The 18,952-nt window shown below is 38.6% G+C and overlaps 1 long non-coding RNA gene across 2 annotated transcripts in view; it reads left to right on the top strand.

The window, feature by feature from the left end:
• The window catches only part of LOC123332854, a 74,772-nt gene that overhangs the window by 19,336 nt on the left and 36,484 nt on the right, over positions 1-18,952 (top strand). For both annotated transcript variants that reach the window (XR_006549968.2, XR_006549967.2), the window contains one exon: positions 12,800-12,908. This is a non-coding gene — a long non-coding RNA (uncharacterized LOC123332854). The remainder of the gene's footprint in view (positions 1-12,799; positions 12,909-18,952) is intronic.

An 18,952-nucleotide genomic window follows, 5' to 3' on the forward strand; every position in this document is an offset into this window, starting at 1 on the left:
ACCATTGGAGTACCAGAGAAGCCCTCTTCCTTCCTTCTTTCCTTTCTTTTTAAAGTTTTCCTGTAATCTATATCATTTTAGCATCCTGAAAGTATCAATAGCTATAGCCAGTGGATTCGCCAAGTTTGTTCTAATTAGTCCTGAGTCTAGGTGGTTCTTGGGGATGGCTGTCCTGCATGTTATGGTACGGAAGGAAACCGGGAGTTTGGGTTATCCTTGTACTAGGTGTCAGTAAGTTGTTCTTCTCCACTGTGTGGGTGGTTGTGTTAGGCAACCCAAATTTAGCTTCCCTAGCCTTGCGTACCTTCTGTAAGCTACTGTGATCACCTCAGAAATAAGCTCTGAGGCACCACAGGGAAGCCCCATTGGTTCCTGCAAGGTCTGCTGCTGTTGCTAAGTCACTTCAGTCATGTCCGACTCTGTGTGACCCCATGGACTGCAGCCCACCAGTCTCCCCTGTCCCTGGGCTAGCACTCTTTCTGAACTTCCTCCTCTCTGCTTTAGGTCTCTAGGCTACACAGATTTTGCTCCACATAACCCATGGGGTAGATACTATTGTGCTCTCACATGTCCTTGGATTGAAGTCCATGAATTGCCTTCATTTGTTTCCTGGCTCTCATGGTAATGATTTTCACTGTTCCTTTATCCCTTGTGTTTCTTCAGTTAAACAGCCCTCTTTGCTAGATTTCAATCCAGTTCGAGAACCTGTCTCCAGTCCACCTGTGTATTGGGCTGTTGGAAGCACAATATTCACAATAGATGTGTGAGGTAGGGATCTGTGGAGAATGGGATAGTTCTTTCACATTTTTCTAATTAGTGGTATTTTTTCCTAACATAAAATACATACTGACTTGTGGAAAGTTTAAAAAATAAATATCAGTTTAAAGAAAAAATAAATAAAACTTGTGATCCTACCACCTGGGGATATACTTTGTTAGTATTTTGGTGCACTTACTACCTGAAATTTGTGTCTCTGTGTGTATGCTCAGTCATGTCTAAATCTTTCTGACCCTGTGGACTGTAGCCCACCAGGCTCCTCTGCCCATGGAACGTTCCAGGCAAGAATACTGGAGTGGGACTGGAAATTTTAGGTATATCAACGACTGAATAAATTTGTAAAGAAGAAGTGGATTGTACTCTACATTCAGACTTTATGCTACTTTGTTTCTTAATGTAGATAAATATTATGCCAACCTCATAAAAATCTTTAAAAATGCAAGTTTAAGTGATTGCATAGTATTTCAACAGATGGGTGGCTTCCACCTTTTAATTTCTGCTTTTTTTTTTTTTTCCTGGAAACCTTATTTTCGTCCTGATAAAACAGTGAGATTTGCTAGTATTATTTATTTTTTAAGATCATTACATTTTTCTCAAGTCAATATCTTATGTTTCTAACCATTATTATTTTTTTTAAGCAAAGAATTATGAACACTGGGGTTCTTAAATGCAATATAACTTTACCTTTATGAAAAGGCTCAGTATTTTTTACTTTCCTTTTTTAAGTGAAATAGCTTTGGGTATTATTCTTTTAAAGATTTGGAGTCTTATTAACTTCATAGAGTAACAACTAAATCTCCAAGTTCTTTAGGAATGGACTTCAAATGTCTGAGGAAGACTCACAAACCAGAATTTCAGTTTCACTTTCCTTTTCTAGGAAGAATAAAGATTGTACTTCTAAAAATGTCCCCAATGATTTTAGACCAATAAGCATCTCCTTTTATAAACTATTAGAAACTTCAGAAATAGAATTATTTTGTTTCATCTCTTTATTGCCACAATATCCAGCCCAAGTTCCACCACTGTCTGGCTATCAGTTTTTGGACAAATGTTGAAGCTTTCTAATCCTCAGTTTCCTCATGATAATTGTACCATTCTCATTGGGTTATAGCAAGGGTTAAAAATATCCAGCACAGTGTCTAGCCTGGATCATTAAATTTTAGGTATTATTTATACTGTTATTATGCTACTGGGGGAGATAGCATAACATGGTGGTTAATATGGTGGACTTTGAAGCTAACCTACCTAGGTTCAAACCTTGACTGCCACTTACTAGTTCTGTGGCCTTGGAGAATTACTTATTCTCTTTTGCCTCTGTTTTCTCATCTGTAAAATGGATCTAATAATAGGATCTACCCATGGAGTTTTTATGAGGATTAAGTGTTTTAATATATATGAAAACTATTGAGAATGGTGTCTAGCAAGTGCTGTATGTGTGATTCTTTAAAACACACAAAATATTTGGTCCATATTTTAAGTATTAAGTGGATAAAGTAGTTACAGAACAAAGCCAAGTCATGTCACTTTTGTTTCCTTACCTGTGTTAATATTTCTTTTTCTTTGGAGTGTTCAGTAACCAAAGGAATTGCATGCTTTCAGTTTTTTGTTGGCTGAAGAGTGCTCAATTTGACCAGTCCCCAAGGAGGTACTTGCCAGATTGCTAGGATGGAAAGTTAATGATTCAGAATCATCAAAATCTGAGATGAGTCAACTGATATCTATCTTACTGTCTTAGGTAGAGCCCAGCCAAGAACATGGGAAAAGTATTATGAGTAGGTAACCTTCTCTATATATGTTTATGGGACTATTGCCATCCTTTCTAGTACAGGAGAGTAGTTGTGGGTTAGAGAGACTGATTTACTTTTAGAGATTAAATGTCTTCGACTATCCCTGGGCAAAAAGGAGTTTGCAAAGAATTAAGAAAATATAAACACTGTTCTTCTATTTCTCTTAAAGTAGGACTCTTCATAAAGAGTGACCCAATAGACTAGAAGATTTTTCAAGCAAATTAAAATTATTTTCCACAAGGCACACGAGCATTTTGATTGCTTCCCTATGTTTTAGAACTCTTAAGAGTTCTTCAGATGAGGTCCAAAGTGCAGCAAAACATAATCATCCAACTTGGACGGCAGCCATGGAATGGGATGACTGAATAAATATTACCATCTAACATCATTCATCTCAGGCTTTAGTGGGAATAGGAGAGAGGCTGGGAGAGATTTCCTGCCAAAATCCAAGGTTAAACCCAACGAGAAGTTAGTATTCCCCTGAGGCCATTTTTTCTCGATTATGAGCCTTGGCTATGATTTCATTTCAATGATTATTTTTTAAAAAATGTATTTTGAGTAGGGGTAGGCAAAGCTGGTTTCAGACATCTGTAATTTGAAAATTCATCTAGCAGTGTGATGGTCAATTTGAACAGATATGAATATACTTTAGCTGTTGGCCTGTTCCTCAATATGCTTTTTTTTTTCTGCTGTCAAATTAGAACTATTAAAAATTCCTTGCAATAGAGGCATTTGATTGTTTAAAGTGAGATTGTGGATACCTCCACCAGCCTTGACAGGGGATACAAACCTTAGTTTGGAAACTAATGTAAACCTTGCGACAATGAAGTAACTTAACAGACCTGAGTCAAGCATAAACAATGAAATGGTTTGAAAGGATCAGTCTCCCCAGAATGTCACGTTCCATGGAAGAATGCTTTCTCTATTTGATCTGTCACTAGAGCTCTCAACATATGACACTCCTGAACATAATATACTTTGATGATAAACTAGATTAACTTTCCCAGTGCAAGTGGAAGGCCACCTGTTGCCAGAATGGCCATATTCCTCGTTGGCTGTCTTGTAGCTGTCATCACTTCAATGCAATCTGCAGCCGACATGCTGGAATATAATGAATGTGTCAGAAGTTGGAGGTCAGCCATCGAAGTACATGAAAACTTGGCTTGCCTACAGTGTCAGCATGGAGGCCTCCCCTATCATCTTGTGCAAAGGATTTCTGCACCACTTGATTTGTTTGCACAGGGTTTGTTGCTGTTGGATGGGACATATTTCTGAGAGGCTTTTTGACAGCCCATTCAAATATTTTCAGTGTGGAAAAAATAGGGCTTCTGGTTTCATGCTCTTCAAATAATAATAGATGGTGTGAAATGCCGAGGAGGACCCAGTGGTGGTGGGGGTCAGTTGTGGCTTTTTAGTGGAAATATCCACAGAGACTGTTAGAAGTGTTTTGATTGGAGTGGAGAGGATTGGTTGGAAAATCAGAGCCACTGAAGAGATCGTGGAGGTGCTCAGTTTCTGCCTTCTCCTCCCTATTCCTCCCTACTAATATATGTGATGTCAGGTCACTTGGGCTACAAACTCTTAATATTGGGAAATATAAAGTGGTGCATCATATTTATTTATGTCAAATATTTATATATCATATACAGTATACTATTAATGAGTTTTCCAGGTTATGATATCATGGGCCAATATGAGATACTTATTTACCATGGAGTATCTATTCTTCTTGAACAGTGACATCTGTTTTTGCTAATGGCATCAAGAAGAAGCTTTCTGAAGTCTTGGTCAGTATGATGAAAGATTCATTAGTAGTTCCATTGGCTGAAAATAAGAGAGCTTAAAATCAGTCTTAGCTATTGTTAAATGCTTTCTCCAAAACTTTGAAGGCCAAATGAAAAGGGAATTCTGTTCTTGGCTTTGGCTTGGGCAGAGTTTCTCAACCTTGACACTATTGACATTTTGGATTGGATTATTCTCTGTGGTGGGGACTGTTCTGTGCATTGTAGGAGTTGAGCAGCATCCCTGGCCTTACCCACTAGATACCATAACACCTTCCCAGTCATGACAACAAAAACATGTCTCCCAGTGTCCCCAGTTGCCAGACGTCCCCTGGAACCCACGTTGGGGGCAAAACTGCCCCTGATAGAGAACAACTGTGTTAGTTGCATACTGGGTTTCTAGAAGTATTTTATGTTGCAGTATCCTAAAGGAGCAAATTGTATGCGTAGACCCATTCTTCTAACTTTACCTCCCCAGTTTTAACAACAGAATATCAACCGAAAAGGAGTGGGAGGTTTATAGAACTCTATACAATAATTCATATTCAACCATTCTTAAAGTATACGTTTGGGTAACCACGGACCTAAGATTATCTTCTATGGGTTTTGATAATAACAGCAGTGAAAGGAAGTGTTAGTCACTCAGTCATGTCCAACTCTTTGTGACCCAATGGACTTGTAGCCTGCCAGGCTCCTCTGTCTATGGGGATTCTCCAGGCAAGAATATTGGAGTGGGTTGCCATGCCCTTCTCCAGGGGATCTTTCCAACCCAGGGATCAAACCCAGGTCTCCTGCACTGCAGGCAGATTCTTTACCATCTGAGCTACCAGGAAGTTTAATAACAGCAGCAATAGCTCTTATTTATGCAGGGGTAATTGCAGTCCCACACCCTGTGCTAAATCACATGCTATTTCACTTGATCCTTGTAACACATGTAGACATTAACTACGTTTTCATACTCTTATCAGATGAGCATGTGGAAGCTTGGAGCATTTAAATACTTTGCCTAAACTTGTACCCTTAGTAAGAAACAGAGTTTGTGTTTAAATTCAGATGATCCCAGCTAGAACTTGTATAATGAACTACCTACATAATTTCTTCCTTTGTAGACTGGGTTACGGCTGCTCCCAGGGATGGCACGGTCCACAACTGATACTCAGCACATTTCTTTCCAGCATTTTCACATAATTTAGGTCTCAGTGAGTCACATCCTATAATCGTTTTATGAGAACAAACTGGCAAATGGCTAATTTAAAATTATCCCTGTCAAAAGAAGATAAGAAAATTACGTGTGGGTTTGATTAAAAAAAAAAAAACATTTTATATCTCTTCTAAAACACTTGTTAAATTTTATCGAGATGTGACCTTTTAAACTTAGACCTCTCATGTCTCAGCAAGCTGTACACTCCGTGGGAATTTGAATCCCCATTCAATATTTAATTTGTGTTAATTAACTCAGTGTTTAATTTTTTCTGTTTGTTTTTTTTTCATCTTTAACATTTTCTACATATGTTGACAAAGGGAAATATCTGACTACTACATCCCTTTTTTTTTTCTCTCCTGCCCTGCTGGTAGAGGTTTAGAAACGAGTGAAATTGTCAAAAGTTAGACAAATTGAACAGAACAAAGCAAAAACAAAAGCAGAGACACTTGTTAATCCACAGCCTGCGAAAAAACTGACACATTTGTCCTCATCTATTTTTTCTTAGTCCAGTGTCAGAGCTCCTTTATCCCTCTTCTTTATTTATATATTCTTTTAATCATCACTTTATCTTTACTTATTCAGTTACCATTCCCCAAACTGATGATATACTATAAAAAGAGCCTTTCCCCTTAGTTTTCTTTTTTTTAAAATCAGTGCATTATACCATTTTTTTCATTAGCACTTAGCAGACAATGAGTAAATATTTACTGTCTTATGAAGGCCAGTAGACAAATGATCGTAGAAAACAAAGAAACATAGAGGATACAGGCCAAGTGTAGCCATATGGAAGATAACTATACTGCCACTGAATGATGGGCACAGGAAAGACAGTGAATTGCTGTTCCCATAGTTTCAGTCAGTTCAGTTTCTTAGTTGTGTCCGACTCTTTGCAACCCCATGGACTGCAGCACAACAGGCCTCACTGTCCATCACCAACTCCTAGAGCTTACTCAAACTCATGTCCATTGAGTCGGTGATGCCATCCAACCATCTCATACTCTGTTGTCCCCTTCTCCTCCTGACTTCAATCTTGCCCAGCATTAGGGTCTTTTCCAATGAGTCAGTTCTTCACATCAGGTGGTCAAAGTACTGGAGTTTCAGCTTCATATCAGTCCTTCCAATGAATATTCAGGACTGATTTCCTTTAGGATGGACTGGTTGGCTCTCCTTGCAGTCCAAGGGACTGTCAAGAGTCTTCTCCAACACCACAGTTCAAAAGCATCAGTTCTTCGGCGCTCAGCTTTCTTTATGGTCCAACTCTCACATCCATACATGACTACTGGAAAAGCCATAGCTTCGACTAGACAGACCTTTGTCGGCAAAGTAATGTCTCTGCCTTTTAATATGCTGTCTAGGTTGGTCATAGCTTTTCTTCCAAGGAGCAAGCATCTTTTAATTTCATGGCTGCAGTCACCATCTGCAGTGATTTTGGAGGCCCCTTCCCCCCCAAAATAAAGTCTGTCACTGTTTCCATTGTTTCCCCATCTATTTGCCATGAAATGATAGGACCAGATGCCATAATCTTTGTTTTTTGAATGTTGAGTTTTAAGCCAGCTTTTAAATTCTCCTTTTACTTTCATCAAGAGTACTTTGGCTTTCTTTAGTTCTTTGCTTTCTGCCATAAGGGTGGTGTCATCTGCATATCTGAGGTTATTGATATTTCTTCTGGCAATCTTGATTCCAGCTTGTGCTTCATCCAACCCACCTTTTCGCATGATGTTAAATAAGAAGGGTGACAATATACAGCCTTGACGTACTCCTTTCCCAATTTGGAACCAGTCTGTTGTTCCATGTCCAGTTCTAACTCTTGCTTCTGGACCTGCATACAGATTTCTCAGGCGGCAGGTCAGGTGGTCTGGTATTCCTATCTCTTGAAAAATTTTCCACAGTTGGTTGTGATTCATGCAGTCAAAGTTTTGGCATAGTCCATAAAGCAGAAGTAGCTGTTTTTCTGGAACTCTCTTGCTTTTTCAATGATCCAGCAGATGTTGGCAATTTAATCTCTGGTTCCTCTGCCTTTTCTAAATCCAGCTTGAACATCTGGAAGTTCACAGTTCACATACTGTTGAAGCCTGGCTTGGAGAATTTTGAGCATTACTTGGCTAACGTGTGAGATGAGTGCAATGTGCGGTAGTTTGAACATTTTTTGGCATTGCCTTTCTTTGGGATTGGAATGAAGACTGACCTTTTTCAGTTCTGTGGCCACTGCTGAGATTTTCAAATTTGCTGGCATATTGAGTGCAGCACTTTAATAGCATCATCTTTTAGGATTTGAAATAGCTCAATTGGAATTCCATCACCTCCACTAGCTTTATTCGTAATGATGCTTCCTAAGGCCCACTTAACATCGCATTGCAGGGTGTCTGGCTCTAGGTGAGTGATCACACCATCGTGGTTTTCTGGGTAATGAGATCTTTTTTGTATAGTTCTTCTGTGTTCTCACCACCTCTTCTTAATATCTTCTGCTTCTGTTGGGTCCATACCATTTCTGTCCTTTATTGTGCCCATCTTTGCATGAAATGTTCCCTTCTTTCTTGAGGAGATCTCTAGTCTTTCCCATTCTACTGTTTTCCTCTATTTCTTTGCATTGCTCACTGAGGAAGGCTTTCTTCTCTCTTCTTGCTATTCTTTGGAACTCTGCATTCAAGTGGATACATTACCCTATTTTACTGATTGCTTTTGAAATACTCTTTATCATGGAGAAGTTTTAAACATATACAAAAGTAGAAAGCCTGGTAAATGAACCCCAATACACTTTCACTCATCCCCAAAAGTCACCAAACTATGGCCAGTCTTGTCACATACTGCATTAGTTATCTACTGGGCTTAAACAAATGATCCCAAATTTAGCAGTTTATAACAGCATACATTTATTATCTCAGAGTTTATGTGGAGTAGGTCTCCAGATGGGGCTTCTTTGGATCCTCTGTTCTGGATCTCTCATAAGATTGTGGTCATCACAAATCTCACCTGAAGGGTCCACTTCCAAGCTTATTCAAGTGGTTGGCAGGATTCAATTGCAAGAGCTTTTGGTGGAAAGCCTCCATTTATTCCTTCCCAGGTGGACATCTCTGTAGAGCATCTCACAGCATGGAGCTTGCTTCATCAGGCTGCCCACAAGGACAAGAGCAAGAGAGTGAACAAGAAGGGAAATCATGGTCTTTTTTTTAATTTATTTTTGGCTGCCCTGGGTCCTCATTGCTGCACACTGGCTTTCTTTAGGCCAGCTGGGGCTCCTCTTTATTGTGGTGTGTGGGCTTCTCTTTGCAGTGGCTTGTCGTGGAGCATGGGCTCTAGGGTGCTCAAGCATTAGTGGTTGTGGTGTCTGGGCTCAGTAGTTGTGGCTCACGGACTTAGTTGCCCCGAGGCATACGGGATCCCCCCAGACCAGGGATCACACCTGTGTCCCCTTCACTGGCAGGTCGATTCTTAACCAGTGGATCACCAGGGAAGTCCAACACAGTCTTTTGAACCTAATCATAAAAGAGATATCCCATCATCCTTGCTAAATTCTATTCTTAGTGAAAAAAAACACCAAGTCCAGCCCACACTCAAGGGGAAGGAATTACATAAGGGTGTAGTTACCAGAAGGTGGGGATTACTGGAGGCTGTTTCAGCAGTCCGCCCATCACACATATACACTTGCACTCCTTCTACACTCACAGAGTACTTTGAAGCAAATCCCAGATTTCATATCATCTCTTCTGTAATTGTTTCAACATGTATTCCTAAAAAGATAGGGGTTCTTTTGAAAAATACATAACCAAAACACCATTATTACATCTAAAATTTAATGATAATCCTCTAATATTTTCAAATATCCAATCAGTGTTCAAATTTCCAATTGTCTCATTAATTTGTGTGTGTGTTAATGGCTCAGTCATGTCCAACTTTTTGCGACCCCATGGACTGTAGCCCACCAGCTCCTCTGTCCATGGGGATTCTCCAGGCAAGAATACTGGAGTGGGTTTCCATTTCCTTCTCCAGGGTACTTTCCCAACCCAGGGAATGAACCCAGGTCTCCTACATTGCAAGCAGGTTCTTTATGCTCTGAGATACTAGGTATATAGTAATCCATTAAGATAGATTGATATATTTTAAAATGTTTTGTAAATCTCTTTTTAATCTATTGTTTTCCCTTCTTTCTCCCTTTTTCCTTCCTTGTAATTGAATTGACCTATAGTATTTCCTGCAGTCTGAGTTTTACTGATTGGATTCCTGAGTTAAAGTTTGTGCTTAGTTGCTCAGTTGTGATCTGACTCTTTGCGACCCCATAGACTGTAGCCCACCAGGCTCCTCTGCCCATGGGGATTCTCAAGGCAAGAATACTGGAGTGGGTTGCTATATCCTCCTCCAGGGAGTCTTCCCAACTCAGGGATCCAACCCAGGGGTTAATCCTGGATTGCAGATGGATTCTTTATTATCTGAGCCACTGGGAAAGCCTGGGTTAAAATTTACTACATTCTTAATATTTCCCTATATATAAGTAAGTATTGATTTTAAGATGGCACTTTTTACACATTGAAATCAAGGTGCATCTTATCATCAAAGGCATCATATAATTTTTCAGGCGACAGTTACGATACTGTTGCATTGCTTCATGAACAATCTTGTCTGGACTATTTTATCACTTTAATATGTTGACTGTGTTGTTATAACTTGAATTATGTGCATTGTTCCTATTATGTGTTTTGAGTTTAATTACTATTTAATTTTTTTTCCCTAAAAGATTACATTCTGATTCTACGTTGAAAGAAAAAGTAACTGTTAGAGCAGGAAACAGAACCAAAACGGGGGGAGTAAATTTGATTCATCACTGGGCTACTAAAATCCCTTAATGTTTTAGACTGCAAAGCAAATAAGGACATTTGGAGAAGGACTCAAGTCCTGATGTTTGGAACGGATCACAGAAACACCACCGTCAGCATTTGCCAATGGAGTGTCAGTTCCTTGGAATAAAATTCCATAGTCAATAGCAGAGCACCCTTTCAAATTATATTCAACATATATATTATCCTTCAATAAAATACTGTGGAGAAACACAGTGATCAGTGGCTTTGAATATAAAAGTGATTCCTGTTGGATACCTTTTTGTTTGTTTTTGTTTTTCCAGAATATTCTTCTGACTTTCGGAAATGCTAAGTGAAGACAGTGCTAAGAAAATTGCATCACTAGTATTAGTTTAGTTAAGGCACGGGGAAAGGACTAGAAGGAAATATGTCAAAATGTACCAATATTGATGAGATGTGAGACATATATTTTTTCTTTGTATTTTGTTATTGATGTTGTTTTCCTGAATTGTTTGCAATGAACAAGAATACCTTTTAAAATCAAGGGGAATAAAAGCCCTAGTAAATATTATTGAAGCGCTATGTCAGAGAAGTGACAAGTCAGATCGTATGATGGCTTCTGTAGGAGAACCTGTGAGATTTTCAGGCTTGTAGGCTGCAAGATGAGTTTTAGTTCTTGACCTTTCAGGCTCTTGGCAGTCTTCCCGTGGATAGGCTGCAGCCTTCTCCCTTCTTCAGGAGTGCCCCAGCCACCCCTGACCTGAAACTGTTTCAGTACTGTCTGTGAGGGATGTTCTCCAGTTGTTCATTTTTGCCTTAAGTGCTCAGGTATGATATTCTCATGATGACCTTGGAGTTCAGAAAGGTCTGTTGGATTCTTTAGGTGAAGAATTTTTTGTAGCATCTTAATCATAGACATTTTTACTAAATTTCTAATTTTGTGAATACATGGGAGTAATAAATGACATAAAACACTGTAAAAATAAGTTTAAAGAAATCGTTCCATTAAGTGTGAAAATTTTCAAAATAATAAGATACTTGTATCAGTCTAATTGGCAGGGTCTTTTTTTTTTTCTTAGTTGCTTTGAAAATAATTGTGTGTTTTTCAAATAAATTATCAGATTTGATGAAATGTATTGACCCTGATGCTGGGAAAGACTGCAGGCAGAAGAAGGGGATGACAGAGGACGAGATGGTTGGATGCCATCACTGACATCAGTTGATGCCATCAACTCAATGGACATGAGTTTGAGCAAGCTCCAGGAGTTGGTGATGGACGTGGAAGCCTGGCGTGCTGCAGTCTATGGGGTCACAAAGAGTTGGACATGACTGAGCAACTGAACATCAATAGTAAAAATAAAAAAGAAAAACTCTGTCTTCTAGAACTAAGTTTAGGAGATTAGGGATCTGTCTTTTCTTTCCTTATAGATCTCTTGCTGATAATCTATTTCCTTGATACAAGGTATCATAAATTGTTAGATACATCATGAATTTTATAACAACTTTTCAGAAAAAAAGCACCTATAAAATTACACATTTTGTTTTTTCCTGTAGATGTTCATTCTTCAGTTTATAAGTTTGGCCTGAGCCTAAGCTTTTTTCACATTTGAAGTAAAAAATGTTCTCCTGAGTCTATTTTGGTTTGGACACTATCAGCAGCACCATGGTGACCTTCTCCAATCCACCTCAAAACCTGTCTTTTATAATCTGTTCCTCTTTAGTATATTTATGATTGAAAGACATTTCAAGATGTGTCATAATATTCCAGGCTTGATGAACAATCCCTGTGTGGTTCAAATCATAATTAACTTTTCTGTCATAATTGAATTACATATTAATGGACATTAGACAGTTCTTCAGAATCAACTGTTTCTGATAGAGGGATACTGGTGCCAGAATGATCACTGGAATTCAAGAAAATATATCATCGACTCTTCATAGTTTCGAGAAACCTATGCCTATTCCAAGAGACTTGGCAATTTCTGTTGCTTTTAATTGTGTTGTGTAGAGCGTGACAATATTCTGCAAAGACAATTATTGTTTGTTTCTCTGTTACATTTTAATATATTCTTTTTTGAAGACATTTTCAATGACAATTGGAACCCAAACTTAAAATAAGGTTCAACTACATGCCATGCAAACAAGGCTTATTTCCCAGCTTAGGTGAGACTCAAATGAATCTGTAACCTTCTACACACATGCTAATTTGCACATGTGCAGACATTGACATCTATGTCACAACACATTTCTCTGCCAAGTATCTTTTGGCAAAGACTATAAATTACATACGAATTTGAGATATATTAAAATGTGAAAAGCTCTGCATCTTAGACTTGATAAAATACAGTAATAAATAACACTTATCAATTGTGTGTAATATGTTAGATACCTTGCCTATATTATTCACTTATTTTCATAATTACCCTATAAAACAGTACTGTTACTGTCTCAATTTTACAGATGAAGAAAACCGAGTCTGGGGGAGTTTAAGTCATTAGTCTGAGGAAAAGGCAGAATTGAACCAAAGCTTGAACTTGAAGCATATACGATCTTCCCTACTTATCTCTTGGTAAGCCTTATTATTATTTTTTTTTATGCACTATAAAGTCCAATAGAACTTTCTATTATGGAAATGTTCTCTATCTGTCCAACATGGCAGTCACTAGCCACCTGGGGCTATTGAGCATTTGAAATGTGGTTAAAATTTTAATGTTATTTGATTTTAATTAATTTTAATTTAAATGGGTACATGTGTCTGGTGGCTCCCACACTGGAGAGTGCAACACTAGAATGAAGGTCACTGTGGTCTCAGGAAAATTCCAGAAAGTTGACACACAGTTCACTTTTGTGCTTGCAAGTCAGGTCTACACAAGTGCAAATACCTGTTACGTTATTACTTCTCTGGAACACCTTGACTATTCTCATGGCTTTTTGAGATGAGAAAAAACTGGTCAGCAAATCTAAAACAAGAAGGGGAAGCTAGAAAACTGTCCTACCACTGTATGGGGTACTTACTCATGCTCTAGTTAGGTCCCTTATAGGTTCTTCTTAGGTCTACTGTGATGTGTTTTTGTTAACGTTGTTATTAATCTTCTGCATTTGAAAATTTTTCAGTTATCTTATGAAACTTTCCCAAATGTTTTAGAAGGTAACTAGAATTGGTATTACAATTCCTGTTTTACTGATGAGGTAAAATTAAGATTCAGGTTGTGTGATTTGTCCAAGGTCACACAGATACCTGGTGACTTACATGGGACTGGTATCTAGACCTTTGAACTTCTAATCTGTTGTGCTTTCCATTCAAGGAGCTATTTCTCTACTATTGCATTCAAATATATTTTATTTAAAAACAAGCACACATACTAGACAAACTCTGCAGGAAGAAACTCTGACTTTGGGTGGAGATGATTCCAGGCAAGCTGGTAGAATAAGGTATCACCCCATGGGCATTTGTCCCTCCCAAAGGAAGCATTTACCAGTGGCTTGAGTAGTGTCATGATCTTCGTTTTCTGAATTGTTGAGCTTTAAGCCAACTTTTTCACTCTCCACTTTCACTTTCATCAAGAGGCTTTTGAGTTCCTCTTCACTTTTCTGCCATAAGGGTGGTGTCATCTGCATATCTGAGATTATTGATATTTCTCCTGGCAATCTTGATTCCAGCTTGTGTTTCTTCCAGTCCAGCGTTTCTCATGATGTACTCTGCATATATGTTAAATAAACAGGGTGACAATATACAGCCTTGACGTACTCCTTTTCCTATTTGGAACCAGTCTGTTGTTCCATGTCCAGTTCTCACTGTTGCTTCCTGACCTGCATACAAATTTCTCAAGAGGCAGATCAGGTGGTCTGGTATTCCCATCTCTTTCAGAATTTTCCACAGTTTATTGTGATCCACACAGTCAAAGGCTTTGGCATAGTCAATAAAGCAGAAATAGATGCTTTTCTGGAACACTCTTGCTTTTTCCATGATCCAACGGATGTTGGCAATTTGATCTCTGGTTCCTCTGCCTTTTCTAAAACCAGCTTGAACATCTGGAAGTTCATGGTTCACATATTGCTGACGCCTGGCTTGGAGAATTTGAGCATTACTTTACTAGCGTGTGAGATGAGTGCAATTGTGTGGTAGTTGGACCATTCTTTGGCATTGCCTTTCTTTGGGATTGGAATGAAAACTGACCTTTTCCAGTCCTGTGGCCACTACTGAGTTTTCCAAATTTGGCATCCGGTCCCATCACTTCATGGGAAATAGATGGGGAAACAGTGAAAACTGTGTCAGACTTCATTTTTCTGGGCTCCAAAATCACTGCAGATGGTGACTGCAGCCATGAAAGTAAAAGACGCTTGCTCCTTGGAAGGAAAGTTATGACCAACCTAGATAGCATATTCAAAAGCAGAGACATTACTTTGCCAACAAAGGTTCATCTAGTCAAGGCTATGGTTTTTCCAGTGGTCATGTATGGATGTGAGAGTTGGACTGTGAAGAAGGCTGAGCGCCGAAGAATGGATGCTTTTGAACTGTGGTGTTGGAGAAGACTCTTGAGGGTCCCTTGGACTGCAAGGAGATCCAACCAGTCCATTCTGAAGGAGATCAGCCCTGGGATTTCTTTGGAAGGAATGATGCTGAAGCTGAAACTCCAGTACTTTGGCCACCTCATGTGAAGAGTTGACTCATTGGAAAAGACTCTGATGCTGGGAGGGATTGGGGGCAGGAGGAGAAGTGGACGACAGAGGATGAGATGGCTGGATGGCATCACTGACTCGATGGACATGAGTCTGAGTGAACTCCGGGAGTTGGTGATGGACAGGGAGGCCTGACATGCTGCGATTCATGGGGTCGCAAAGAGTCGGACACGACTGAGCGACTGATCTGATCTGATCTGATCTGAGTAGTGTCAGTGTTTTTAGCGTGACACTGCAAGCTGAATGGTTGTGGTGGAAGATCAGTCACTAATTCTGATTTTTCTCAATGTGGCCATTTTTGTTCTTTTTGTGCAGTTTGTAGAGAAAATGAGTGGGTCATAATATCAATTCCTTCTTGGATATTTTGGTTGACTTCAAGTATCATTCCTTTTGTAATTAAGTGGAAGAGGGAAAACAGATGGTCACCTTGTCAAATTTTGTTTTCAAGTCAAATACACACAGCCCTGTTTTCTAAGTAGGTTAATTCCCTTTTAATGGGACTGCTTTAAGATAGCGAGTCCCTGGTGGTTTTGCATAGGCTCTAATGAATATGTACATAGTGTCCACCTGTTTGGACAGTGCACTTGGAATACATGTCTTAATTTGTATAGAAGTGCGCCTGTAATCTTTATTGTCTGGAACAGTCATCCTTTAGCTTCTCTGTGCTTTAGTCTCTTCCGGGCTATACCTTTTGTATATATAGCCAGAGCACACGCAGGGAGCCTTGGTATGTATCTGGGCACTGTAAGCTGCCATTCAGCTGGAGATTAAAGGGATAGCAGGAGATTTCTGCAGATGGTCCCACTATCACCTCATTTTGGTTCCTTTTTGGATCTTGAGAAGGATTTTTGCAGAGATGAAAGAACAATGATTACTCAAAACTGGAAACCATCTCTTTCTTTTTTTAAGTTTTATTTTATTGAAGTATAGTCAATTTACAATGTTGTGTTAATTCCTGCATACAGTAAAGTGATTGTTATACATATGTATAGATTCCTTTTCATATTCTTCTCCATTGTGGTTTATCACGGGATAGTGAATATAGTTCCCTGTGTTACAGTAGGGCTTTGTTGTTTGTCCATTCCGTATATAATAGTTTGCATCTGCTAATCCCAGACTCCCATCCATCCTTCCCCCCCAAACCGTTGGCAACTGCAAGTCTGTTCTCTACTCTTCTGACTCTGTTTCTCTTTCGTGGATAAGTTCATTTGTGTCATATTTTAGATTCCACATACAAGTGATATCATACGGTATTTGCTTTTCTGACTGACTTCACCTAGTATGATAATCTTTAGGTCCACCCATGTTGCTGTAATGGCATTATTTCATTCTTTTTTATTGGAAGCCTTCTCAACCCACCTACTTTTAAGAACAATGAGGACCAATTGATTAGGGAGATCTTAGGCCCTTCTCAGATTTATTCTCTATGTTAAGGAAAAAATAGAAAAAAATACCTTCTATTTTAAAAGAATTTTTTTTGAGATGTATGAAAATGAGAAAATGAGCTGGTGTTCTTGCCTTTGCCAGTCCTAAAGTTCCTCTTTCACACCTTTTTATGTGTCTCCTTGCTTCCTTGGCCTAGTAAAGTTACACTCTTGCAATCCTCCACGTTACACATAACAGAAGTGGACTTCAAGACAAAAAGAAAGCCCTGATTCTGCCTCTGTTTCTAGAAAAGCATGAGATTCTTGTCACTGCTTTTTTGTTAATCAGTGATCTATTCTGCACCTAATGTGTACTTAGAACTGTATTAGAATTTTTCTTCTTGCCTTGAAGCAGAGCACATTGATTTTTAGAACCATCTTTAGTTAAGAATTTAATTTAAAATCCAATATTATTTTTTAAATGGGTGGCATTCCTCTTGGAGTTCTGAAGTCTTCTGCTTTCTGCTTGTGTGTTGATTTGAGGCAAATCTCCTTTTTTTTTTTTTTTTTGCTTATTTCATTTACCTAGAAGTAAAGGAGACAACTTAAGCTTAGTATTTTCATGAAATTTCTTTTTAATTATTTTGACATTGTGGCTGGTGGTCTGGTTAATTCATAAAGGATTTGTAGTTACTATAAATTATTACTATCTAAAAATATACAGTTTAGAAGGTTAACTGATACTGTGTACGCACATAAAAAATATTCCCGCATACAGCATGAGTGGATTTCAGTTCAGTTCAGTTAAGTCGCTCTGTCATGTCCAACTCTTTGCGACCCCATGAATCGCAGCACGCCAGGCCTCCCTGTCCATCACCAGCTCCCAGAGTTCACTCAGACTCATGTCCATCGAGTCAGTGATGCCATCCAGCCACCTCATCCTCTGTCGTCCCCTTCTCCTCCTGCCCCCAATCCCTCCCAGCATCAGGGTCTTTTCCAATGAGTCAACTCTTCACATGAGGTGGCCAAAGTACTGGAGTTTCAGCTTCAGCATCATTCCTTCCAAAGAAATCCCAGGACTGATCTCCTTCAGAATGGACTGGTTGGATCTCCTTGCAGTCCAAGGGACTCTCAAGAGTCTTCTCCAACACCACAGTTCAAAAGCATCAATTCTTCGGCGCTCAGCCTTCTTCACAGTCCAACTCTCACATCCATACATGACCACTGGAAAAACCATCGCCTTGACTAGACGGACTTTTGTTGGCAAAGTAATGTCTCCGGTTTTGAATATGCTATCTAGTTTGGTCATACCTTTCCTTCCAAGGAGTAAGTGTCCTTTAATTTCATGGCTGCAGTCACCATCTGCAGTGATTTTGGAGCCCAAAAAATAAAGTCTGACGCTGTTTCCACTGTTTCCCCATCTATTTCACATGAGTGGATTTAGGCTTAGTTTATTGGAATATCTTTTAAACTAGAGTATTACATACCAACCCCCTAACCCTTATTCCTAAACGTAGGCTAACAAGGGTTCAATAAAAGATATCTATGTAAAAATCCATTTGATGACCAATTTTGTATATCCTGTGAACATATTGTAGAACCTACATAAGTGTAGATGTAAAAGACAAAACCCTGAATTCTACCATTACCAAATAAATGTCATTAGGGCAGTGGCTACCTGGATGCAAATTCGTTGATGTTTAATTAAATTTGTTTTTAATGAATTGATTGGTCAAAAGACAAGTCTGGGTCATGTGAATTTCCCTATGAATGAGGCTACACTGCAAACACAAATGACTTTGTCACTCAGTCTTGTTTTCCTATATGGTTCTTAAGGAGGGTTCCCTTTGCATTATTTAATGTTTTGGGCTTATTTATAATTCTTGGAGGAAATGTTACACAAAAACCACAAGTATTTCAGATTTATCACTGATATCATTGCATTACTCAGTCAGACTGTGCATGAAACCAGGCATGTTTTTGCCATTTAAAGCTTCCAGAGCAAGAGAGAGCAAAACTGTGCATCTTCAAGGTTAAGCAGATGTGGTAAAAGCACATTCACTCACTGTTTGTTTTGCTAAAAAAGAAAAAAAAAATGAAAGCTCAATATGTGTTACAGCTCTCTTTCCCTTTATTTTTCATTAAATTGCGAAAAGTTGATTATTGTTCCAATGATAACTCCTTTTATTGCTTAAAAGAAATTATAAGAACATACTTTTTTTAAGGTCTGAAAACTCAAGAATCCTTAATTTCATGAAATGTATCTTTTATTTTTTTGATTAATGCATTTGTCTGTGTGATATTTGAAGTTTTCCTGGAAATGGCTTTTGATAGTTTTTTTTAGCTAAGCCGATTTCAGATTTATATGTAAAAAAGGCATATTCACGTTCCTTAGAATCATTTCTAAGAGTGACATCTCCTTAAGGATGCTTTACTCACTGTTGGCCTTTGCACGTGACCTTTAATTTATTTTATTTTATTTTTTAAAATTTTATTTTATTTTTATATTTTACATAATTGTATTAGTTTTGCCAGATATCAAAATGAATCCACCACAGGTATACATGTG

Source organism: Bubalus bubalis, chromosome 3 (assembly GCF_019923935.1).
Source record: "Bubalus bubalis isolate 160015118507 breed Murrah chromosome 3, NDDB_SH_1, whole genome shotgun sequence".
Classification (NCBI taxonomy): Eukaryota; Metazoa; Chordata; class Mammalia; order Artiodactyla; family Bovidae; genus Bubalus; species Bubalus bubalis.